General features: G+C 48.3%; 1 protein-coding gene across 3 annotated transcripts in view; it reads left to right on the plus strand.

The window, feature by feature from the left end:
- UBR2 (ubiquitin protein ligase E3 component n-recognin 2) overlaps positions 1-25,637 on the plus strand; it is a 1,248,744-nt gene that overhangs the window by 509,762 nt on the left and 713,345 nt on the right. The gene's annotated exons all lie outside the window — the stretch shown is intronic.

Here is a 25,637-nt window from a genome sequence, read left to right on the forward strand (position 1 = left end):
GCCCAATGGAAACAAAGGAGGAGGAGTCCCTCGGTCTCGTGACTCGAAAAGACTTCTTCGAAGAAAAAACGACTTGTAACACTCCGACCCAACACCAGACGGCGGACTATGCACAGCATGTGAATCTGCAGCAACTAATGCCACGAACAGATGTACACTGGGTAAGTGACATTTTCCTTCCTGGCAAAACATTTGCCACTTCCTGGTCTCTTTGCACCATTCACATTTAAGCCATTCAGTAGGTCTGGAAAGACCTCTGGATACCAGGATTCTTTTCTTGTCAAGCTAAAACATGTAAATAGGGTCAGTTACCAGGCACAAAACCTACGTCTGTCTGATCTCCAACATCTACATTTGAATTTCCCTAGGGGGATTCAGTAGAGGTTCTCCACTGTCTGGGGTCTTGCTGGGATTTTTCTTCGCTATAGAATCTCTGGAGAGACCCTGAGTACTACATTTTTGGTAAGCGAAAAATGTGAGTTGGATGGGAACTAATTCTTCCTTACAGTAGGCTTTACCCCTCTTTGGCCTCTACCCACTATCTGCAGTTTAGCTTCAGTTGGGCAGAAAAATAGGTGTGTTATCCTTTGATCTGCCTCTTTGGGGACCTCCTAAACATATCAATGCATGGCAGCATTTGTTTTATGTCAATTAAGTGTAAATAAAGCTGGTATGGAGCCAGGTTTCCTTCACTATCGGGTCAATCACTACCCCACTGGAGGTCAGGGAGACAGCCCTCTGGTCTGCTACTACATCCTGGCCATGGCCGCACTGCTCTAAGATCTTGGAACAGATTTCAACTCCATCACCGGCCCAAAGCCAGACGCTCAAACCCCTGCCCACCTCGGCACCGACTGCTCCTTCAACTACCTCTAGGGCATTGGTGCTGTCACCGATGGGCTCTTCAGAGCTGAAGCAACCGTTGATGTCGAAACTGGCTTTGAAGTAGAAACAACCTTCAGTGCCCAGTAGACCATCCAGGGCAAACTCTGAGGATCAGAAACGGCCATTTCTTCAGCGTCTTCAAGAGAAGTTGGAAACTCTGCAAAAGAGACTGTTTATTCACCCTCGCATGTGGAAGATAACAGCAAACCACCACAAAAGGCGCAGCAGACTCTTCCTCACAAGAGGAAGCTTACCATTGATTAGCAGCTGGTATTGGACCTTCCCCCACTTCCCAATCAGAAGAACCATCAGGATAGTGCACCAGTTTGCTGCCTTCTCAACCTGGTTTACTACCTTCTTCTCCTCTGGATGGCTCAACACATTCATCCCATAATGAAAGGAGTACTGCAGAAAGCTGGATATTTGTGCAGTGCACCAATGTATGGGGGCGGCCGGGTGCAGTGTGCAAATCAGGGGTCTGGTTTCAGGTAGGAAACAATGGAAGGTCCTGGCGGTCACTCTGGCGGTGCAGGCAGGCACAGGGGGGGCTTCTCGAGACAACCACCACCTGGGCTAGGCAGAGGGTCGCCTGGGTGTCACTCCTGCATTGAAGTTCGTTTCCTTCAGGTCCTTGGGGCTGCGGGTGCAGTGTTGGTTCCTGGCGTCGGGTCCCTTGTTACAGGCAGTCGCGGTCAGGGGGAGCCTCTGGATTCTCTCTGCCGGCGTCGATGTGGGAGCTCAGGGGGGTCGTCTCTGGTTACTCACAGGCTCGCAGTCGCCAGGGAGTCTTTCCTGAGGTGTTTGTTCTCTGGATCTCGAGCCGGGGGCGTCGTGCGCAGAGTGTGAAGTCTGACACTTCCGGCGGGAAACGTGCAGTCTTTGAAAGTTGCTTCTTTGTTGCAAAGAAGTAGCTGGTTTTGAACAGGGCGGCTGTTCACTGGAGTTTCTTGGTCCTTTAGTCCAGGGCAGTCCTATGAGGCTTAGGAGGTCGCTGGTCCCTGTCAGATGCGTCACTGGAGCAGGTTTTCAAAGTTGGAGACAGGCCAGTAGGGCTGGGGCCAGAGCAGTTGCCGTCTTCCTCCTTCTCTGCAGGCTTGTAGGTCAGCAGTCCTTGTTTCTTCAGGTTGCAGGAATCTGATTTCCTGGGATCTGGGGAGCCCCTAAATACTGAATTTAGGGGTGTGTTTAGGTCTGGGAGGGTTGTAGCCAATGGCTGTGGGGAGGGGGGCACATCCCTAATCCTATTGGGGGAATCCTCCAAACTTAAGATGGAGGATTTCTCAAGGCAGGGGTCACCACAGCTCAGGACACCTTAGGGGCTGTCCTGACTGGTGGGTGACTCCTCCTTGTTTTTCTCATTTCTCATTATCTCCTCTGGCCTTGCCACCAAAAGTGGGGGCAGTGGCCCGAGGGGCGGGCATCTCTACTAGCTGGGATGCCCTGGGGTGCTGTAACACAAGGGGTGAGCCTTTGAGGCTCACCGCCAGGTATTACAGTTCCTGCAGGGGGAGGTGAGAAGCCCCTCCACCCAGTACAGGCTTTGTTCCTGGCCACAGAGTGACAAAGGCACTCTCCGCATGTGGCCAGCAACATGTCTCGTGTGTGGCAGGCTGGCAGAAACTGGTCAGCCTACACTAGAAGTCGGGTAGGTATTCAGGGGGCATCTCTAAGATGCCCTCTGGGTGTATGTTACAATAAATTGCACACTGGCATCAGTGTGCATTTATTGTGCCGAGAAGTTTGATACCAAATTTCCCAGTTTTCAGTGTTGCCATTATGGAACTGTGGAGTTCGTGTTTGACAAACTCCCAGACCATATACTCTTATGGCCACCCTGCAATTACAATGTCTAAGGTTTTGCTTAGACACTGTAGGGGCATAGTGCTCATACACACATGCCCTCACCTGTGGTATAGCGCACCCTGCCTTAGGGCTGTAAGGCCTGCCAGAGGGGTGACTTACCCATGCCACAGGCATTGTGAGGTTGGCATGGCACTCTGAGGGGAGTTCCATGTCGACTTAGTAATTTTCTCCCCACCAGCACACACAAGCTGAGAGGCAGTGTGCATGTGCTGAGTGAGGGGTCCCCAGGGTGGCATAAGACATGCTGCAGCCCTTAGAGACCTTCTCTGGCATCAGGGCCCTTGCTACCAGGGGTACCAGTTACAAGGGACTTACCTGAGGGCCAGGATTGTGCCAATTGTGGAGACAAAGGTACAGTTTAGGGAAAGAACACTGGTGCTGGGGCCTGGTTAGCATGGTCCCAGCACACTTTCAAATCATAACTTAGCATCAGCAAAGGCAAAACGTTAGGGGGTAACCATGCCAAGGAGGCATTTCCTTACACAAACCCCGCCCCCGCCCCAAACGAAAGAGGATGAGACTAACCTTTTCCCAAGAGAGTCTTCATTTTCTAATGGAAGAACCTGGAAAGGCCATCTGCATTTGCATGGGCAGTCCCAGGTCTGTTCTCCACTATAAAGTCCATTCCCTGTAGGGATATGGACCACCTCAACAGTTTAGGGTTTTCTCCTTTCATTTGCATTGGCCATCTGAGATGTTGGTGGTCAGTTTGAAATATGAAGTGAGTACCAAAAAGGTATGGTCTCAACTTCTTCAGGGACCAGACTACAGCAAAGTCCTCCCTCTCAAAGGCACTCCAACGCTGCTCCCTGGGGAGTAACCTCCTGCTAATAAAAGCAACAGGCTGGTCAAGGCCATCATCATTTGTTTGGGACAGGACTTCTCCTATCCCATGTTCAGAGGCATCTGTCTGCACTATGAACTGCTTGGAGTAATCTGGAGCTTTCAAAACTGGTGGTGTGCACATTGCTTGCTTCAGTGTGTCAAAGGCCTTTTGACAGTTCACGGTCCAGTTAACTTTCTTGGGCATTTTCTTGAAGGTAAGTTCTCTGAGGGGTGTCACTATTGATCCATAACCCTTCACAAACCTCCTATAGTAACCAGTCAAGCCAAGGAATGCCCTGACTTGAGTCTGGGTTGGGAGCTACCCAGTCCAGAATAGTCTGGATCTTGGGTTGGAGTGGCTGAACTTGGCCTCCAGCTACAAGGTGTCCCAAGTAAACCACAGTACTCTGCCCTATCTGACATTTAGATGCCCTTGATAGAGAGGCCTGCTGCTTGCAGGGCCTGAAAACCTCCTTCAGGTGGAGCAGGTTATCGTGCCATCTGGAGCTAAAGACAGCCATATCATCAAGATAAGCTGTACTAAAGGACTCCAAGCCAGCAAGGACTTGATTCACCAACCTTTGGAAGGTGGCAGGGGCATTCTTTAAGCCAAAGGGCATCACAGTAAACTGGTAGTGCCCATTAGGTGTAGAGAATGCTGTTTTTTCTTTTGCTTCTGGTGCCATTCTTATTTGCCAGTACCCTGCTGTCAAATCAAAGGTACTCAAGTATTTGGCAGTACCCAATTTATCAATCAGCTAATCTGCCCTTGGAATGGGGTGAGCATCTGTCTTGGTGACAGAATTAAGCCCTCTGTGGTACACACAGAACCTCATCTCTCTCTTGCCATCTTTTGTGTGAGGTTTGGGGACCAAGACCACTGGGCTAGCCCAGGGTCTGTCAGAGTGCTCAATCACTCCCAACTACAGCATCTTGTGGACTTCCACTTTGATGCTTTCCTTAAATTGATCAGACTGTCTGAATATTTTGTTTTTGACAGGCATGCTGTCTCCTGTGTCCACATCATGGGTGCACAGGTGTGGCTGACCAGGGGTTAGGGGAAAGAGCTCAGCAAACTGCTGGAGGACTTGCCTGCAGTCAGCTTTCTGTTGGCCAGAGAGGGTGTCTGTGTAGATCACTCCATCTACTGTTCCATCTTTAGGGTCAGTGGAGAGGAGATCAGGGCGAGGTTCTCTCTCTGCTTCCTGGTCCTCATCTGTAACCATCAACATGTTTACTTCTGCCCTGTCATGGTAGAGATTTAGGCGGTTAACATGGATCACCCTCTTGGGGGTCCTGCTAGTGCCTAGGTCCACCAGGTAGGTGACCTGACTCTTTTTCTCTAGCACTGGGTAAGGGCCACTCCATTTGTCCTGAAGTGCCCTGGGAGCCACAGGCTCCAGAACCCATCCTTTCTGCCCTGGTTGAATCTCAACCATAGCAGCCTTTTGGTCATACCACATCTTCTGGAGTTGTTGGCTGGCCTCAAGGTTTTTACTTGCCTTTTCCATGTCATCTGCCATCCTTGAACGTAGGCCTGGTACATAGTCCACTATATCTTGCTTAGGCTCATTTAGAGGTCTCTCCCAGCCTTCTTTCACAAGAGCTAGTGGTCCCCTAACAGGATGGCCAAACAGAAGTTCAAAGGGGGAAAACCCTACTCCCTCCTGAGGCACCTCTCTGTAGGCAAAAAGCAGGCATGGCAGGAGGACATCCCATCTCCTTTTGAGTTTTTCAGGGAACCCCATGATCATGCCCTTCAATGTTTTGTTAAATCTCTCAACAAGACCATTGGTTTGTGGATGGAATGGTGTGGTGAATTTATAAGTCACCCCACACTCATTCCACATATGTTTCAGGTAAGCTGACATGAAATTGGTACCTCTGTCAGAAACCACCTCCTTAGGAAATCCCACTCTGGTAAAAATACCAATGAGTGCTTTGGCTACTGCAGGTGCAGTAGTGGACCTAAGGGGAATTGCTTCAGGGTACCTAATAGCATGATCCACTACTACTAGGATATACTGATTCCCTGATGCTATGGGAGGTTCAAGTGGACCCACTATATCCACTCCCACTCTTTCTTTCAAAGGGGACCCCCACCTCTGAAAGTGGAATGAAGGGGGGCTTTGGATGGCCACCTGTCTTACCACTGGCTTGACAGGTGGTACAGGAGGCACAAAACACCTTTACCTTCTGGAACATATTGGGCCAATAGAAATGGTTGACTAACCTCTCCCATGTCTTGGTTTGTCCCAAATGCCCAGCAAGGGGAATGTCATGGGCTAAGGTCAGAATGAACTCCCTAAACTCCTGAGGCACTACCACTCTCCTAGTGGCCCCAGGTTTGGGATCTCTTGCCTCAGTGTAAAGGAGTCCATCTTCCCAATAGACCCTGTGTGTTCCACTGACAATTCCTTTTTCTTGTTCAGCAGCTTGCTGTCTTAGGCCTTCAAGAGAGGGACAAGTTTCTTGCCCTTTGCACAGTTGTTCCCTTGAGGGTCCCCCTGGGCCCAAGAGCTCAACCTGGTAAGGTTCTAACTCCATAGGCTCAGTTCTCTCGGGGGATAGAACTTCTTCCTGAGAAGAGATGTTCTGTCTCTTTTTCTGTGCTGAAGCTGGTTCCCCAGTCTTCTTTCCTTTTCCCTTGGAAGGCTGGGCCATTATTCTAGGCTCCAACACTTCTTTCCCACTCTGAGCTCTCCACTAGCTGGGATGCCCTGGGGCGCTGTAACAAAAGCGGTGAGCCTTTGAGGCTCACTGCCAGATGTTACAGTACCTGCAAGGGGGGGGGTAAGAAGCACCTCCACCCAGTACAGGCTTTGTTCCTGGCCACATAGTGACAAAGGCACTCTCCCCATGTGGCCAGCAACATGTCTGGTGTGTGGCAGGCTGGCAAAAACTGGTCAGCCTACACTAGAAGTTGGGTAGGTTTTCAGGGGGCATCTCTAAGATGCCCTCTTGGTGTATGTTGCAATAAATTTCACACTGGCATCACTGTGCACCTGTGGTATAGTGCACCCTGCCTTAGGGCTGTAAGTCCTGCTAGAGGGGTGACTTACCTATGCCACAGGCAGTGTGAAGTTGACATGGCACTCTGAGGGGAGTGCCATGTCGACTTAGTCATTTTCTTCCCACCAGCACACACAAGCTGAGAGGCAGTGTGCATGTGCTAAGTGAGGGGTCCCCAGGGTGCATAAGACTTGCTGCAGCCCTTACAGACCTTCCCTGACATCAGGGCCCTTGGTACCAGGGGTCCCATTTACAAGGGACTTATGTCAGTGCTAGGGCTGTGGCAGTTGTGGGAACAAAGGTACAGTTTAGGGAAATAACACTGGCGCTGGGGCCTGGTTAGCAGGGTCCCAGCACACTTTCAATCATAACTGGCATCAGCAAATGGCAAAAAAGTCAGGGGGTAACAATGCCAAGGAGGCATATCCTTACAACAAGGTACAGTCAGGCATCCCAGTCCTAGGCAGCTCAACCAAGTGATTTAATTCCTGAGGTCGTAGAATTTGGGTATTTCAATGTATCAGTTTACTGCATGTCCATTGTTGGCAAATGGCCCTCTCAGAAGGGTCACCCCAAAAGTTTTGCCTTCCTTATCCTCTTCCTGTGACTTCGTTTTATTGGCTTTAGGACTCTATGCACTTTCCCTTTGCTAACTAATGCTAACGTGCTTGTGCTTTCTCCCCTTAAATGTAGCGACTTTGGCTCTTACCCTGTGGGCATACTTAATTTACTAGTAAAGTGCACAATATGTGCTCAGGGCATGTACATTAAATGGTACTGGTGGGCATACAGCATTAATTGTGCCACCCACTTAAGTAGCCCCTTAACTTGTCTCAGGTATGCCATTGCAGAGCCTGTGTTTAAACTGCCATGTCGACCTGGCACGTTAAACCTCTGGCTAGGTGTAAAACTTCCTTTGTTTATACATATACGTCACCCCTAAGGTAGGCCCTATGTGAACCCTAGGACAGTGTGCCATGTATTTAAAAGGCAAGACATGTACTCTTAAGTTTACCTTGCCCTAGTAGTGAAAAACTTCCAAATTTGTTTTTCAGTACTGCACGGCCTATATTTCCCATAGAATAATGTTGGGATCACCTTATTGCATCTTGTAAGTGTAATTTCCAATCTGGAATAGATAACTTTGTCAAGTTTTTGGTGTCTCTGAACTCACAATTTAAAATCACAATTTATGGTGAAGTCAGATTATAAATTGCAGTTCTGAAAATGCCACTTTTGGAAAGTTGGCATTTACATTAGCCATCTGGTGCAGAGTGCCTGTTTACAATACGCGTCCGGGGTGGGGTGACAGCTGAGCTTGTGCATTCCCACTGCAATCCACCTGCCTGCGAAGCCTGGCTGAGTCTTCTCGCCTGTGGACCTCTGCTAGCAAGACTCTCCTTGCTCCAGGAAAACACGAATGAGACTCTTGGCTTAATTTTGAGAAGGTACAGGTTCATCAACACTTACCCGGGAGTGTATGTGACCTGTGCTCCATTGTGGTTAGGTTGAATTCTGGATTTACCGCAGTCTAGCGCTCCCCAGATATCCCTGGTTTCAGCTTTATGATTCAAGTTTAATATTTTAAAATTCATATCTCGAATTCTACTTATCGGATGTTTGTCGTTTTGGTCTTGTTTTACTCATAGAATTAATCTGCACCACAGGCTCCCCAACAGGTGGGACGTTCTCACTCAGAATCATGGAGAAATTGTGCACCTGGACCCCCAAGTCTCTGAACCTTGTGATCGGGCTCCTGATGTCCTAGAGAATGGATTTCCTAATTTTCCACTTGAATGCATGCGCATTCTCAAGTAATCACGCAGGCCCCACCTGTACTTGTTAAGTGGACAAGTGTAAGAGATTCATGTACTTCTGTCACTCAAACCACATTATCTCTTTGGCAGCCATAGAGCAGCATATTGTCTGGTACCTACTTCACTTGCAGGTTTAGGGTTTGGCCTTCACTTCAATATGCCTACACCTAGCTGTTGTAGCTGCCTATCTTCAGGACAGACAACAGATTATGCTTTTCAGAATTCCAGTCATCAAGGCTTTCATTGAGTGTCTTAAGAGAGTCATTCCTCCTCTCGTTCCACTGGCCCCCACATGTAATCTCAACATTGTCTTAACAAGACTGATGGATCTTTTATTCAAGACCCTTCATTCCTGTCCCCTTCAGTTTCTATCTTAGAAGTTGGTGTTTCCGATTGCCATCACTTCACTCAGACATGTCCTTGAGCTTTAGGCACTAACCTTTGAAGAACCCTTTTTTCCAGGTCTGTAGGAATAAGGTTGTCCTCCTGCTCCAACCCCAAATCCCTCCCTAAAGTGGTCTCACACCTAAACCAATCCATTGAATTATGTTTTTTCCCCACAACCTGATCTAGTTGCTGAATGGACTCCCCATGCTTTGAATGTTAAGGAAACCCTCATGTACTGCATTGGCAGGACTAGAAATGATAGAAAAATACAACAGCTCTTTCTCAAAACCCCTCAAAGGAAAGGCCCTATCCAAATCAGGCATTGAAAGATGGATAGTACAGTGCATCCAGACGTGAAATGCCAAGGCTAGAAGTACATTGCCCATGCCTCCTAGAGCCCACTCCATTCACAAAAAAAAAGAACCTCAATGGCTTTCCTAGGAACCATTCCAGTAGCTGAGATACGCAAAGTAGATACGTAGTCTGCACTACACACGTCTACAAACATTACTGTGTGGATGTGCTAGCTCACTAACATTGGCAAGGCCGTACTCAGGACACTTTTCCATTCTATTGCAACGCCCTCTGTCTAGTCACTGCTTTTGGGATGACTGCTTTGCAAGATATGCACAGCATGTGTATCTGCAGCCACACATACCCTGAAAGGAAAATGTTACTTACCCAGTTGACATCTGTTTTGAGTTTGTTTTATGTCAAAAAATTGTCCTAAACTTAACATCTTATCTTTCTCCATTGTTAGTTCTGTATTAGAGATACTAATCACAGTTACATTGTCATAAGTCTGCACAGATTGATATTTACATTTAGCAGCCATTGTTTCCTTGTCATCTATCTATCATTCTATCTGTCTGTCTATCAAACCTCTCAAATCTATCTATTAAATCCATCAAATCTATCTAACCCCATCGGGTCGAGGTCTGAACGGTTCCACCCTCAGCACCGGTGGTCTTGTGCTGAGGACAGAGCTGTTCCATCCACTTCAGACAATCACAAAATCCCTCTGCTGTTTACAGCAGAGGGACTTCTTTTTTTTGTGTTCGAACCTCGGAAGCAGGGGAGCTTCCCCTACTTCCGGAGGCAATTTTGTTTTTTTCACCATGGTGTGCTGACGTCATTACAGTGAAAGTGATCGGCTCATTACACTTTCACTGCTTCGTTGCTCAGGGGGCAGTCTTAGCCCCCTGAGCACTGAAGCACAGAGGTATTGTTGGATAGTGGAAAATCTCCCCATTCCAGTGGTACCTTTCCCAATTGGATCCCTGCGTGGAGAAAACCACTAAACCCTAGCGATTATTATATAACATGTCAGGAAGCGACCCCTTGGGGGCAAGGGTCGCTCCCCATTAAATGGGTCAGTGTTATGGTAATTTTCTGGCTAACCAAGTCTCTCTCCAAGCCGCCCCCTGCCCCCCCCCCCTTTCCCCCCCCACTCTCCCCCTTCCCGGGAGGGAGGGCAGAAAACCACTAGAAACCAAAGATTACTTTTTATTTTTCTATTTGTAGAGGGTGGGGTTGACCGGCATGGGTAATGCTTTTTCTCCCTCAAAACAGGGAAACGGTCTTTCTGCCCCTCCACCAGGGAGGGCAGATGAGGGCAATTACTCCCCATCTGCCCCCTTGGGGGGGGGGGAGGCAGAAGGCCCACTAGACACCAGGGATTTTTTTTTTTTTTTGCAGGTGTGGAGGCTCTCCAGCATGGGCATGGCCATGCCCCCTCCCATCATAAATGGGGGAAATGCTCTTTCTTTAGACTTAGCCTCTGTGGACTAAAGCATCTCATCACAATGGCAAGCAAGAGAGTATTTGATTCTTGTTGTTGTTGTCTCCTGTTGGGCCAGGAGAGTTTGGCTTACTCCCAGTATCATCCCACTTGCAGTGGCGAACAGCTGTACTTTTTTTGGGCTTGGATAGGCTGCCACCTGGAAAATCCTACTGTAGGAAAGTACTCTTTTTGGCATGGTGAGCTCCTCACTTTTTTGCCTGGTTTCTGATGTGGTTTCGACTGAAAGTGACCAGGTCCCCAGTGCCTGATCTCTTTCCCAAAATCATACAGTTGTTTTCCCCAATTTGCAAACCTTTAGCACCCTCAGAAAGTCCATAGTAAATGGTACATAGGCCCTGGGGTACTAAAGAAGGTGCCTAAGGGCTGCAGCACAAATTGTGCCACCCTAAAGGACCCCTCACCAAACACACTCAGTGCTGCCATTACAGAATGCGTGTCTTGGTGCTTGCAAAAGTGAAAACACGACTTGCCACACATCCCTGTGTGCTATGTGTGCTATCACTGCATATGATATTTCTCCAGTATTGGGGTATCTTTCATAGACTCACATGCTTGAATCATTCCCCGTCGTCGAAGTGGGAGTCCCACGGTACATAGAAAGCAATAAATAGAGAATTATTTTTTTATTTTATTTTTTTCATTGAAGTCAATAGGAAAAAACACATTCAATTGTAGAACTATCAGCCTCTTTGGAAAGAGCCCAAAATTCAGCCCATCAGGCGTGACCACCCCTTTAGAATCCTCAGCACAGAGGCTCAGTCTCTCAGATTTTCTACCGCACGTCGTGTGTAAGGGAGTCTCCCTGAGCTCTGCTCAGTTCTTCTATCTCTTCAGGAGAAAATCTTCAAATTTTCACTTTTACTCTTACTGTAGTATTTTCCCATCATGTCTACAGCAAGAAAAGGTTTATTTAGACCTTGTGGGACCTGTGGAAAGTTAAGACTTCACTGTGAGGACCCTCACAAGGAATGTATCTACTGCCTACATCCAGAGCATAAGGTCAAGGACTGTAAGATCTGCAGGACCTTTCCCAACAAGACTCTGAGAGACAGAGAAGCCAGGCTCCTACTTTGGCTTCAGAAAAGAAGGGCCAGAGATGCTCTTTCTGAGGAGGAAGAGAGTGACACTTCATTGACCTCAAAGAAAAGGAAGAGGTCTGTGGAGAGCTTATCCCCCAAGAGCAGTAAGTCAGCTAAGAAGCTGCATGCATTTAAGGACAAGCCGGAGGAGCAAGTTTCAACATCCAAGGTAATGTGTGGTAAGGTTCACTCAGAGCCATCCACACCTGCTTCTTCATCAAGGAAGCTCAAAAAGCCTTCAAGTTCACTGCCACCGTCGGCGTCCAGAAAATCGACACAGTCGACGAGCGCATCGTCGACGGCAGGCCTTCCTTCGTCGACGGCCACGTTTACGGCTCCTTCGTCGCCACTGATCGTAACCTCGTCTCCACTGTCATCTACGACAATAACGTAGGTGAGTTTGAAGTATGGTCCATCGTCGGCTCGCACCCTGAAGATCACAAAGAAGCCGTCGATGGGTAAGAAAATGAAATCTTTACCGTCGACGCACTCATCGACGAGTAAATTCAGAGCATCTCCGTCGATCTCAGCGACAAAAATACTGACAACGCACCCGTCGACGGCAACTTCGTCGACGCTCACGGCACCGATAACGGCTCCACTGACGACGGCTCCGTCGACGCCTACACCGTCGACGAGAACACCATCGACGAGCGCTATGTCGACGATGGCCCCGTCGACGACTCAATATCCTGATCCGATACCTAAACATTTTGGAGCATCTCCTTACCTGCCACAGAGAATTCTACCTATAAAGAGCAAGTCTTCTCTATTGCTTCCATCGCATACATCACCCAGTAAGGTCACACCAGTATCTCCGCAGCATCTATTTGCTGACGAAGATGATGATGTTTATTCTGATGATGGTTTCTTTGCGGTGGCACGTAGTCCATCTGAACTAAGCATTAAGTGCCAGGAGGAAGATGAAGAGGAAGATCTCTAGCCTTATTCGGACCAGCAAGATCAGAGTCACCTACAACTTGAAGGGCAACAGGAACAGACAGTTCAGATGCCTGTCTCGTTGATAGCCAATCTTCAACAGATGATGCAGGATTATTATTCAAGATTTCCTCCACCTGGTTCTTCTACCCCGGTGCAACCTCCGCAGACACCAGTGTCCACACCTGCTAGACCATCGGAATTTCCTGATCCTACCACAGCACCTTCTTTTGCACAAGATATTGCTCCACCTTCATCCGAGGACGAGCAAGAAGAAGGTGAAATTCAGGACTAGGATTCACTCATTCCAGAATGGGATGAGTATCAAATTCAAACTCCATCTCCATCTACGCCACCACCAGTGGTCTCTCCACCGCAGGATATTGGTGGCTTCCATAGTGTGATGGAAAGGGCTGCGAAAAGATTCCAGCTGCCAATAACATCAAAGCAGTCAGACTGTTTTCTTTATGACTTCAAGGAAGATACTAGGAAGTCTGTAAGGGCCATACCCATTGTTGACTTCATTTGGGAGGAAGGCCTTAAGGTCATGCAGACTCCATCCTCCATTCCCGCAGTCTTGCCGAGACTTGAAAAGAAATATAAGGCACCAGACAATTCTCCAGCATGTTTGATTAGTCACCCTAAACCGGACTTGTCATATCGCAGGCAGCTCAGAGGAGGTCCAGGAATCCATCGGCATCTCTGACTGTCCCCCCAGGCAAAGAAGGACGTCGATTGGACTCCATAGGGAAAAAGTTCTCAACGATGGTGGCCTGTTAGAGCAGCAAATTCTCTAGCAATCCTAGGGAGATACGACCGCCAGATGTGGTCTGATATGTTGCAGTTTATAGACATGTTACCTGAGGATAGTAGAGTAGAAGAGCGCTAGATTCTACAGGAAGGTGAAAAGATTTCGGCTGAAATCATAGACTGTGCCATAGACGTCTCCTCTACAGGTTTTCGCCAGTTGGCCGGAGCGGCCGTACTCAGGCACCAGGGGTGGCTCAAAGCTACTTCTTTTAGGCCGGAAGTACAATTAAAGATCCTGGACATGCCGTATGATGGCGAACTCTTGTTTGGCAAGCATGTGGATGATGCGTTACAGTCCATTAAAGCAGACACTGAGACAGCCAGATCTCTGGCAACACTACAATACAAGAGACAGCCCTTTCGGGGAGCGAGAGGGAGAGGAACCTTTTCGTATAGAGGAGGCGCTCCACAATATCGTCAATACTCCTCTTACCAAGGACTATTTCGCTCAACCTTTGGCCAGCAACAACCACATTCCTTTCGACAACAGTCATCCACTCATTTCAGGCAACAAACGAGAGGAAAGTCGGCTTACAAGACCAGAAAGCACTGGCCCTCATCGGATGCCTGCACCCAGCCCCTATATCAACACTCTAATAGGGGGCAGAATTTCCAAATTTCTACATCAGTGGTCCAAAATAACTTCAGACAAATGGGTACTAGATATTGTCAACCGAGGGCATACTCTAGAATTCAACCAACCTCCCGCTCATGTACCACCAAGAGGTCCCCCGCCAGCCCATCTCAACAAGCTTATGGATCAGATTGCTATCTTAATGAAGAAGGGAGCAATAGAGATCGTACCAAGGAGCCAGAGGGGAACAGGTTTTTACTCCCGCTTTTTCCTTATTCGGAAGAAAACAGGGGACTGGAGACCTATTTTAGATCTTCGTTCTCTCAACAAATTCCTCAAGAAGCAGTCTTTTCGCATGATCTCCCTTCAAGACGTCCTGCGCCTACTCAACCGAGGGGACTTTATGACATCTTTTGATCTTCAGGACGCATATTTCCACATTCCCATTCACCCCAATCATCGGAAATTCTGACGATTCAGGGTTGCAGGCACTCACTACCAGTTTAGAGTGTTACCCTTTGGCCTCAGGTCGGCCCCAAGAGTATTCACCAAAGTTTTGGCACCGGTGGCAGCCCACCTCAGACAACTAGGGATACAGGTGTTCCCGTATTTAGACGACTGGCTAATAAAGGCACGAACAACATCAAAGGCTGCCAGGGACACGGAAACATGTCTATCTCTTTTCGGAGCTCTGGGCTTGACAGTCAATTACCCCAAGTCTCACCTAGATCCTACCCAGAACATCACCTTTCTAGGGGCCATCTTGGACACGGTCCAGGCAAAAGCCTTTGCTTCACAGGACAGGGGAAAGAAACTTCGAGATTTAGCAGCACGTCTCAGCAAAAGAAAGTCCGCTTCAGTGCGGACTTACAAGTCTTTTCTGGGGATGCTTTCGTCTTGCTTTCCATTGATAGAAAACTGTTGTCTGCACATGAGGACACTTCAACAGCAGTTAGACAATCAATGGAAACAAATAGAAGGCTCTTTCGACGATGTAATCAGAATAACCCCATCAGCAAAACAAGCTTTCAAGTGGTGGAAGGATACTCCCCTCGTCTCAGAAGGTCTGTCATTTCTGAAGGACAAGACGATGCACATAATAACAACAGATGCATCCCTAGAGGGATGGGGTGCTCATTTGCAGGATCTTTCAGTGAGAGGGAAATGGTCCACTCAGGAATCGACTCTTCACATAATCGTATTGGAGTTAAGGGCGGTTGCCTTGGCACTCAAATCCTTCCTCACAAACATCAGGAATTCTTCAGTCTTGATAAGAACAGACAATACCACGGTCATGCATTACATCAACAAACAGGGGGGCACAAGATCTCAAGCATTATCACTAGAAACGCAGAAGCTCTGGCATTGGGTAATTCAACATCGAATATCCATCAGAGCAGAACATCTCCCGGGGATCACCAACATCTGGGCAGATGCCTTAAGCAGGACTCGAACCAGCTGCCACGAGTGGGAACTCAATCAGTCAGTTCTCGAGCGTCTTTCTTCGTTGGGGCACACCCAATCTGGATCTGTTCGCGACCAGAGACAACAAGAAATGCCAACACTTCGCAAGCTGGCGACTGCAGAAGGGATCAAAGGGGAATGCGTTTTTGATCAGATGGTCAGGGATTTATGCATACGCTTTTCCCCCGCTTCCACTCATCCCGAGACTTCTGCAAAAGATGAAGAGGGAACCATGCAGAGTTCTGTTAATTGCTCCCAGATGGCCACGCCAGTTCTGGTTCACAGAACTTCTATTACTCTCGGAGCAGCCTCACGTTCGATTGAAGACAATACTGGACTTGTTAACAATGAATCAGGGTCAGGTTCGTCATCTCAACCCGACATCTCTTCGTTTATCAGCCTGGCTCCTGAATTCTATGAATTCGATGGACTAGATATCCCTCCAGATTGCAGGGAGGTACTTGCCTGTGCCAGGGCTCAGTCTACAAACTGGACATATAAGTTCAAGTGGAAGAGGTTTTGCTTATGGTGCTCAACTTCCAATGTTCATCCTCTAAGGTCCTCTCCTGAACAGATTCTGCCATATTTATTGCATTTAGCTAAATCCGGCCTTTCACATTCATTTATTAGAGTGCACCTGGCTGCCATATCCCGTTTCCGACGAACGTCTCAGTCACCTTCTTTATGGTCGTCCAGAATAATAAAACAATTTCTCAAGGGTTTGTTTAGGATGTTTCCGCCAATTCACCGTCCTTCACCTCAGTGGCATTTGAACATTGTGCTCTCCCAGTTAATGAAACATCTGTTTGAACCCATTCATAAAGTGGACCTCAAATTCATTTCTTTTAAAACAGCCCTCCTTCTGGCCTTGACGTCAGCGAAGAGGGTTAGCGATATCCAAGCCTTCACAATTTCTCCACCTTTCCTCCAATTCAAGCCAGAGGTGGTCATTTTGAGAACTAATCCAAAATTTATACCTAAGGTTCTATCGTCTTTTCACCTAAATGAGCCGGTGGTTCTGAGAACATTTTTTCCAAATCCACAAACTGCAGCGGAGCGCGCACTACATTCTCTGGACATTAAACGCTGTTTAAAATTTTATATACAAAGGACAAGCGACTTCCGTAAATCTGAACAACTGTTTGTCAGTTATGGAAGGATCAATAAAGGCAAAGCCATTACTAAGCAGACCATAGCGCGCTGGATCTCTTCTGCCATGCAGTTATGCCACCAGTTGGCAAGGAAACCATTATCATCCAGTGTCAGAGCGCACTCCACCAGAGCGGTATCCACTTCGGCAGCTCTATTCGCAGGAGTCCCTCTGAGCCATATCTGCAGATCTGCAGAGCTGCAACATGGACACGTGCTCACACCTTTACCCAGCACTACTGCCTGGAAGCTACAGACAGAGTGGATGCCGCGGTAGGACAAGCAGTGTTACGTAATTTATTTGCATAAGGTGAGCCAATAACCTCTTACCCTCCATCCTCTATGTATTGTTAGAATGATATTTTTATGTTTATATATCTATGTGTAGAATATATATATATATATATATATATATATATATATATATATATATATATTTTTTTTTTTTTATATAGGTAATATGTTTAACGGTTGATTGACAAATGTTAATTACCTATATGAGTTCATATAGCATGCATTATACACAGGCATACTTTTGGTGTTTCAGAACTCAAACATTTTTTCCTACTGCTGGCTACTCTGATTCAAGCATGTGAATCTATGAAAGATACCCCAATACTGGAGAAGAAAATAAGTTACTTACCTGTAACTGTGGTTCTCCAGTATTGGTATCTTTCATAGATTCACATGCGACCCACCCTCCTCCCCAGAGAGGCTCACCTCCTTTGTTTTTTTCCTGTAATCACTAGTGCGGAGAAATCTGAGAGACTGAGCCTCTGTGCTGAGGATTCTAAAGGGGTGGTCACGCCTGATTGGCTGAATTTTGGGCTCTTTCCAAAGAGGCTGATTGTTCTACAATTGAATGTGTTTTTTCCTATTGACTTCAATGAAAAAAAAAATGAAAAAAAATCTCTATTTATTGCTTTCTATGTACCGTGGGACTCCCACTTCGACGACAGTGAATGATTCAAGCATGTGAATCTATGAAAGATACCAATACTGGAGAACCACAGTTACAGGTAAGTAACTTATTTTCTTGTTAGTCACTCCTACAGAAGGCCTTCCAGCCCTAAGGCAGGGTGAATTATATCACATGTGAGGTCATCTCTACATCTACATCTACAAGTGGTTATGGAAGCCATTTTAAGTACATGTACTGGTCACTGATCAGTACAAGTTCCCCAGCTGCATGATTGCTCCTCTGAACATTGGGATGTTTGGTATCAAACATCTCATATCAAGAAAACATCACTGATTACAGTGATGGATTTATTAATGCATGCACCTAGAGGGCACCTTAGAGGTGCTCCCTGAAAAACCTAACTGATTACTAGTGTGTTGACTAACTGGTCTGAACCAGCACAGCCACCCTAGACAGATGTTTGACCTCCTGATGTGAGAGCCAGCGCTCTTGGAGGCCAGGAACAAAGCCTGCTCTGGAGGTATCACCTCTTCCAGGCAGGATGACATTTCAGGGTGGGAAGCTTCAAAGGACCAGCCGCTGTTGTTATGCAAACCAGGTCTCTCCAGATAGCAGAGATGCCCACCCCCCCTGTCCTGAAAGCAAGACAGGCGGAAAAATCAGGAATTTTAAGAGGTGTGTCCACATCATGCCAGAAAGGTAAAGTAGCTGACGTAGACACAATGTCTCAAACTCCTCCATATTACTTTGGGATGAAATTTGCATTCTAGGGTCAGGGTTGTGCCCACTTCCCACCAGAAGTGGTCCTGTAAAGGGTGTAGTCACCCTAAAGGTAGGTACCAATTGGCTGCTACCTGGCACTTCCATTAACACCCTTAAATTGAGTATATAGGTAGCACCCCTTGTAGGAAGTTGGCTCTGTATATACTATCTCAAAGTGAGAGATAGTGTGCACAGAGTCCAAGGGTTCCCCTTAGAGGTTGATAGTGGCAAAATTAGATAATACTAATGCTCCATTTTGTGGTAGTGTGGTCGAGCAGTAGGCTTATCAGAGGGTAGTGTTAAGCATTTGTTGTACACACACAGGCAATACATGAGGAACACACACTCAAAGACTTAACTCCAGGCAAATAGTTTTTATATAGAAAAATATATTTTCTTCATTTATTTTAGAACCACAAGATTTGAGGTAAGTACATAAAATGCAAGATACTTCACAGAGGTAAGTATAGAACGTTGATTTAAAGCAGTAGTACAGACAGTTTTGGTTAAAATGGCAAACAGATATTTTAAAAGTGGACACTGCAAAAATCAACAGTTTCTGGGAGAGGTAAGTTTTGGTTAATTTCTCAGGTAAGTAAAGCACTTACACAATCAGTCTCCTGGGCATAGGCAGCCCACTGTTCGGGGTTCAAGGCAACCCCAGAGCCACAGCACCAGCAACTCAGGGCCTGTCAGGTGCAGAGGCCAAAGGAGGGCCACAAAACACATATGTGCCTATGGGGAACAGGGGTGCTCCGGTTCCAATCTGCTAGCAGTTAAGTCCCTGCATCTTCGGGGAGCAGACCAGGTGGGTTTTGTAGGTGTCGGGTTTGCTGTAGAAATCAATGGAGGTACCCGGGGGTCACTCTTGCGATGCAGGCAGGGCGCACAGGTGGGTTTCTCGGGCCAGCCACCGACTGGACTTGGATAAGGGACACCTTCTGGTCACTCCTGCACTGGTAGGTGATTCCTCTCGGTCCTGGGGGCCGCGGGTGCAGTGCTTGGCCCAGGAGTCAGGTTCCTTTGTTACCAGGCAGTCGCGGTCAGGGGGTGCCTCTGGATCCTCTCTGCAGGCGTTGCTGGGGGGGTGCAGGGAGGTCGACTTAGGATGTCCACATCGTTAGAGTTACCTGGGAGTCCTCTCTGCGGTATTGGTTGTCCTGAACTCGAGCTGGGGGCATCGGGTGCAGAGTGTGAAGTCTCACGCTTCTGGCGGGAAATGAGTCTCTTTAAAGTTGCTTCTTTGTTGCAATTTTGTTGCTGTTTTTGGACAGAGCCGCTGTCCTCAGGAGGTTCTTGGTCCTTTAGGTGCAGGTCAGTCCTCTGAGTCCTCAGAGGTCGCTGGTTCCGCTGGAAGCTCCGCTGTGCAGGTTCTTTGAGTCTGGAGACAGGCCGGTAGGGCTGAGGCCAAGTCAGTTGTTGTCTCCGTCGTCTCTGCGGGGCTTTCAGGTCAGCAGTCCTTCTTTCTTCAGGTTGCAAGAATCTGATTCCTGGGTTCAGGGTTGCCCCTAAGCACTGAAGTTAGGGGTGTGTTTACGTCTGCGGGGGGGGGGGCAGTAGCCAAAGGCTACTGTGCTGGAGGGTGGCTACACCCTCTGTGCCTCATCCCTATTCCTATTGGGGGGAATCCTCCAAAACCAGGATGGAGGTTTTCTTAAGGCAGAGGTCACCTCCGCTCAGGACATCTTAGGGGCTGTCCTGACTGGTAGGTGACTCCTCCTTGTTTTTCTCATTATCTCCTCCGGACTTGCCGGTAAAAGTGGGGGCTGTGTGCGGAGGGGCGGGCATCTCCTGTGGTGCTGGGGCCTGGTTAGCAGGGTCCCAACACACTTTCAAATCATAACTTAGCATCAGCAAAGGCAAAAAGTTAAGGAGTAACCATGCCAAGGAGCCATTTCTTTATAGCCAGTCTTCGTCATCCAGCGGGCAGGTCCAGGCCTCCCAAGGAGTCTGCAGGGGTTGGAGAGACGAGGAGGCATTCAATAGAAGGGAACGGTATATCTGTGAGATCCTCTCCTACCCCAAGGGTCCCTATCATCGCCTTGACCTTCACAGGGCTGAATTCAGGTATGGGGGTATCTTTGGTAATGTGTGCCAGACGTGCGTGTATCAGTGGAAAAAATGTGTGGAATTGTGTCTGGGCCAGTGCATATGTTTTTGGGGAGTTTTTGAAAGGACATCATGTGTGTGCCTTCCCAGGCATCTCCCACCACCGTGAGGCCCATAGCATCCCATCGTGAGAAGCCCTCTAGAGTTGGAACCTCCCGCAGCCATGTTCCCTGCCATATAAGGGTGTGTTGGGTGATCCGGGCCGACCACCCTGTCATTCTTTGAGCTGCGGGCCAACTGTATAGGACCTGACTTGTTACTTCTGGTGTGGTTCTGGAAATGGACTTCCATAAAACATGTCCATAATGTGTGAAAACCCCTCGTGGAGAGTTCTAGGCGGTAGGTTGGATAATCCAGCCCCCAGTGAGCCGTTCATTGACAGTGAGTGCCTGGACAGCTAAATAATAAAAGTATAAATTGGACATAGCTAGACCACCATCATATTCGCCGCGCTGGCATGTATCCCAGGATAGGCGTTGTCTGTCGTTACGCCAGATGAAGAAGCGAGCCACTGCGTCCGCCTCCTGAAACCTGTGGCGAGGGAGCTGAAGGGGGAGATTTTGAAGGATATTGAGGAAGCGCTGCAGGATGAGCATTTTATAGAGTGCTGCATGGCTCATAGCATCCAGCGGCAGTGTCGGCCATTTCCCCAGATCCGCCCTATGGGTAAGAGGGGTAAGGTTAAGGGCCCAAGTCATAGTCAGGTCGAGCACCACGCTGAGGCCAAGGTAGGTAAAACTTAGACATCGGATGGGAATATTCGACTGCCCGTCAACAAGGTCACAGGAGTCCAAAAGTGGGACCAGGAGACATTTCTTATGATTCACTCTTAAGGCTTAGGCCTCCCAAAATATACGCAGCAGCTGGAGGCACCTGGGTCCACTCACCGCTGGCTGTGACTGGTAGAGCAGCACATCGTCAGCATAAAGTGCGATGCGATCTTCCTTCAGCCTCGCCCATTGCCATCCCACAAGGAAGGCATCTTGGCGGATCATTTGTGCGATTAGTTATATGGCTAGGGCAAAGAGAATAGGGGCGGAGGACAACCAAATATGCGCTGCAGCTGGAGACATCTGGGTCCACTCACCGCTGGCTTTGACAGGTAGACCAGCACATCGTCAGCATAAAGTGCGATGCGATCTTCCTTAAGCCTCGCCCATTGCCATCCCACAAGAAAGGCATCTTTGGCAGATCATTTGTGCGATTGGTTCTGGGCAAAGAGAAGTGGGGACAGAAGACAACCCTGTCTTGTACCTCACCCAACAGGAAAGGCCTCAGAGAGCATCCCATTTACTAGGGCTGTCGGCGTTTGGTAGAGAAGTTGGATCATGCGCCGAAAGGAGAGTCCCAGTCCCACTTTTTGAAGGACAAGGTCCAGGTAGTCCCAGTCTACTCTGTTGAATGCTTTTTCAAAGTCAGTTAATAAAAGGGATAGTGGGAAGGAGAGTATGCACCTATGTGCCAGGGCGACATGTGGCTTCGCAGGCAGTGTCTAGTGCTGCGGTTTAGCATAAAGCTACACTGATTGAGGTGAATCAGGTAGTGCAAAATTGTCTTTTATTAGCTAGTATATTGGTGTAGATTTTAATTTTGCTATTAATTAGTGAGATTGGTCTATAGTGGGCGGGACTTAGGAAGTACCGCTATTCTGGCCTGATCTAGGTCATGAGGAAGAGTGCCTCTCTCCAGAGCCTCTTTGTAGAGGCCATGGAGCTGAGGTATCAGTATGTCCAGAAATGTATAGTAGTATTCCGCTCGGTAGCTGTCTGGACCAGGAGTTTTGCCTGACCTCAAGGTTATAATAGCTACCCGATTTCCTCCATGGTTATAGGAACATCTAGACTTTTACTAATAGGGGCTGGGAGAGTAGACATATCTCGTTCATTAATTAGTGGCATCTGCTTTTAGATGTTTGGTCTAGGCATTGCCATGTAAAGAGCTGCATAGTGTTGAGCAAACACAGATACAATGTCCTAGGGGACCGTATAGGTCGTCCTGGTTTCGTCTATTATCTCAGGGATCACTCTCCCCATCAGTGGTCTGTGTGCGAGCCAGTAAAGTAGTTTGCTAATCTTACCACCCACCAGCCATACACCCGCCCCTGTGATGTCCGCCAGATTTGCTTCTTCTCTTCTAGGGAGTGAGTTCTGATCTCCTCTCTCACCGTCTCTAAGGTGCAATTAGCTGTGTCCCCTCGTGTCCAAACCAGTTTGTGCTCTAATTGGAGTACTCGGGCCTCAAGAGATGTTGTGTGCCTATTTCTCTTTGTCGTAGGAGGAGGCCTTAGCATGGCCTCTAATTGTAGCCTTGCCTGCCACCCAAAGTGTGATGTTAGACTGAACTGTACCCTCATTGTTTCGGAAGTAGTGATCAATCTATTTGCGGAGGTCTGTAGAGTAGGTCTCATCCTGCAAGAACCACGCATTGATACGCCACATGGGCCTTCGACTCTGGTCAGAGTGGGTGGTGGTCAGGAGGATCGGGGCATGATCGGAGATACCACGGTCAAGTATCTGCCTTTGGGTAACCAGGGGAAGGTCAGAGGTAGGCATAAGGAACATGTCTATGCGGGCATGAGTATGGTGTGCAGCAGAAGTGTGGGTGTATTGCCGGGTGCAAGGGTGCCATATCCGCCACAAATTGCAGATGGCAGAACTCATGAACCAGTTGTTGAGCGATTAGGAGTGTCAGTGACGGGCCTCCGACGGGGGACAGGTGATATCAAGGCCCAGAAACTACGACCACGTTCAAATCCCCACCGGCAACTGTGGAACCCACAGGCATCTGAGCTAGCAGGGCTGTGAGTTTGGAGAAAAACTTGTCATGTATTATGGGGGGGAGGCATATGTACTGAGTTTGTTAATTTTGTGCTCATCCACCCTCCCATCAGGGTAAAGAACCTCCTTTGCAGGTCCGACCATGTGGCACCACTAAGGGGTAGTCGAGATGCAGGAGTATCACTACCCCTCTGGCTTCCCACACCGTACCCTGCGTGGTAGACACGATCAAAGCCATTGCGGGCAAGGAACGGGCATGTGGACCCCATTAGGTGTCTCTCTTGGTGAAGTAGGATACAAGGGCGAAGTTGTTGCGGGTAGCGTAGTACCATCACCCTTTTATTTTATCTAGGAGCCAGTTAATGTTCCACAAAACTATAGTGGAGGGTGCCATAGGATGCCAAAGAGAGGAATGTCTCCCAAAGCGGACTGTGCAATGGGAGACAAGGATATTTGTCAGATTGGGCTGTCATGTGGGGTGGAGCCTGCGTGTATGTAGGGGCTAGAGCGACTTGAGACCTTCTACCCATTTGTGACATCAAGGTATAAAACAAATAACAATATACCAATTCAACAATACTCTGAATACCCCCCAAACCACCCCTCCCCAAATTGAAGAGGCATCTCTCACCCCCAAGAAAACCAAAGGAAGGGAAAACCATGTGGTACGGATTGTGGACCCCTCCAAGAAGTCATATCTCATACGTGCCATGCTGGTGGACCCATGTAGACTCTTTCTCAGTCCCACAGGACAGTCAGATAGGCGGGGTTTGACTCAGTCTCTCTCCCTTGGCCGGGGGTGACTGGCCTGAGGCGCCAGTTCATGAGAGGCATCCTCCCACTACGGGGGGAATGGAGAGGGGGGACTTCATGCTGAGAGACTGCGGCGAGAGCCGGTGTGGGACCTCCCTGGGTGGCCGGACTCGTTCATGGCCACCTCAGATGCACCGGCCGGGGCCCACTGGGAAGAGGGGTGGGCCCGGTGGCACCACTCCGAAGCAGTCGCTCCTCCGTTGCCCACTCCCAGGCCACCTCCGGCGTATCAAAAAAGTGTGTCTTGCCAGCGTGCAGAACCTTAAATTGGGCTGGGAAGAGGAGCATGTATTTTAAATGCAATGCCTTCAGTGTTTGTTTCACTTGTTCGTAGAAGCGCCACGTTGCCTGAACTTCTCGGGAGTAGTCTGGAAAAATCAGAATCCTCAAGTTCTGAAAGCGGAGCTCCGCATGGGCACGGGTCTCTCGCAAGATGTTGTCACGGTCTCGAAATGTAAGGAAGCTGGCAATCAACGCTCTAGGCGGTGCTCCAGGAGTCTGCAATGGCAGTCTGCATAAGGTTGGGCTAGGTCCCTCAGAGTGACACAAGTTGTGCTGCAGCTCTGAGGGGCCCTCTTCAGTACCCATACCCTAGGTACCAGCGGTACCATTTACTAGGGACTTCTCTGGGCTGAAGGGCCTGGTCACTTAGGGATCAAGTGACCATGTTTCTTTATCTTAGGGAAGGAACGCTGACACTGGGGACCTGGTTAGCAGGAACACAGTACACTTTGCTTCTTTGAGTATACCTTATGGACTTCCCATCCAGACTGCTTATGGTCTTCTGCCCTCTGGCTATATATCGTCATCCCCCATTGGGGGTCACAGCCTCAGTTCCGCACACATGCTGTGCGTATCCTTACACCCTTTGAAAGTGCTCACTCATTCATCCGATAAACGTCTCCTTTCAGACATGTATGCATTTATTTATACCCCACCACTGCCTTCAAAATCTCCTGCGCAGTGCCATTGGAAGACTGAGTGAGAGCACACATTCACCACTAAAGAATGGGGTGATATCCTTCACCGGGCCCAGGCTACTGCCCTTATCACCTCGACTGAAGAGATGTTCCTCAAGATTGTTCACTGCTTGTATTTCACACAGGAAAGGGTTGCCCAATGGAAGGTGTGTGGTGACAATGCTTGGTGAAGGCACTGTGGCCAGCCTGGCACTCTTAACTTCTCTTACAATTCCCCAAAATAAGCTCCTACTGGACAGAGATGTTGGCGGTAGACGTCATGTTTGGCACTGACTTCCCCAGATATCCTAGCTACATCTTACTGGGCCTTCCAAATCCTTTCACGTACCCCTTAAAATCTGCCAAAGGGTGTGCCATTACCCTGGTGCTGGGAGCCACTAAAACAAGCCTTACGCTCTGATATGGTCCGAGTAAAGCTGGACTGCCTGCATAAGCTATTGGAGGTTTTGGGATTGGAGAAGTTGACAGCAGTAGTGTCCACTACTTTACTGCTGTTTGACAGGATGTGGGGGCCACGCATACAGTACGTCTCCGACGAATTATGAAATTGACATGCCCGACATTTGCGGGTAGGATCCCCCCCCTGCCACCCAAAAAAAACAAAATAAACTCTCTCTACTATCATTCACTGTCTGCTGTTTTAGGTCTTGTTTTTCTGCACTAGTG

This window comes from Pleurodeles waltl, chromosome 5 (assembly GCF_031143425.1).
Source record: "Pleurodeles waltl isolate 20211129_DDA chromosome 5, aPleWal1.hap1.20221129, whole genome shotgun sequence".
In the NCBI taxonomy this organism is placed as follows: domain Eukaryota; kingdom Metazoa; phylum Chordata; class Amphibia; order Caudata; family Salamandridae; genus Pleurodeles; species Pleurodeles waltl.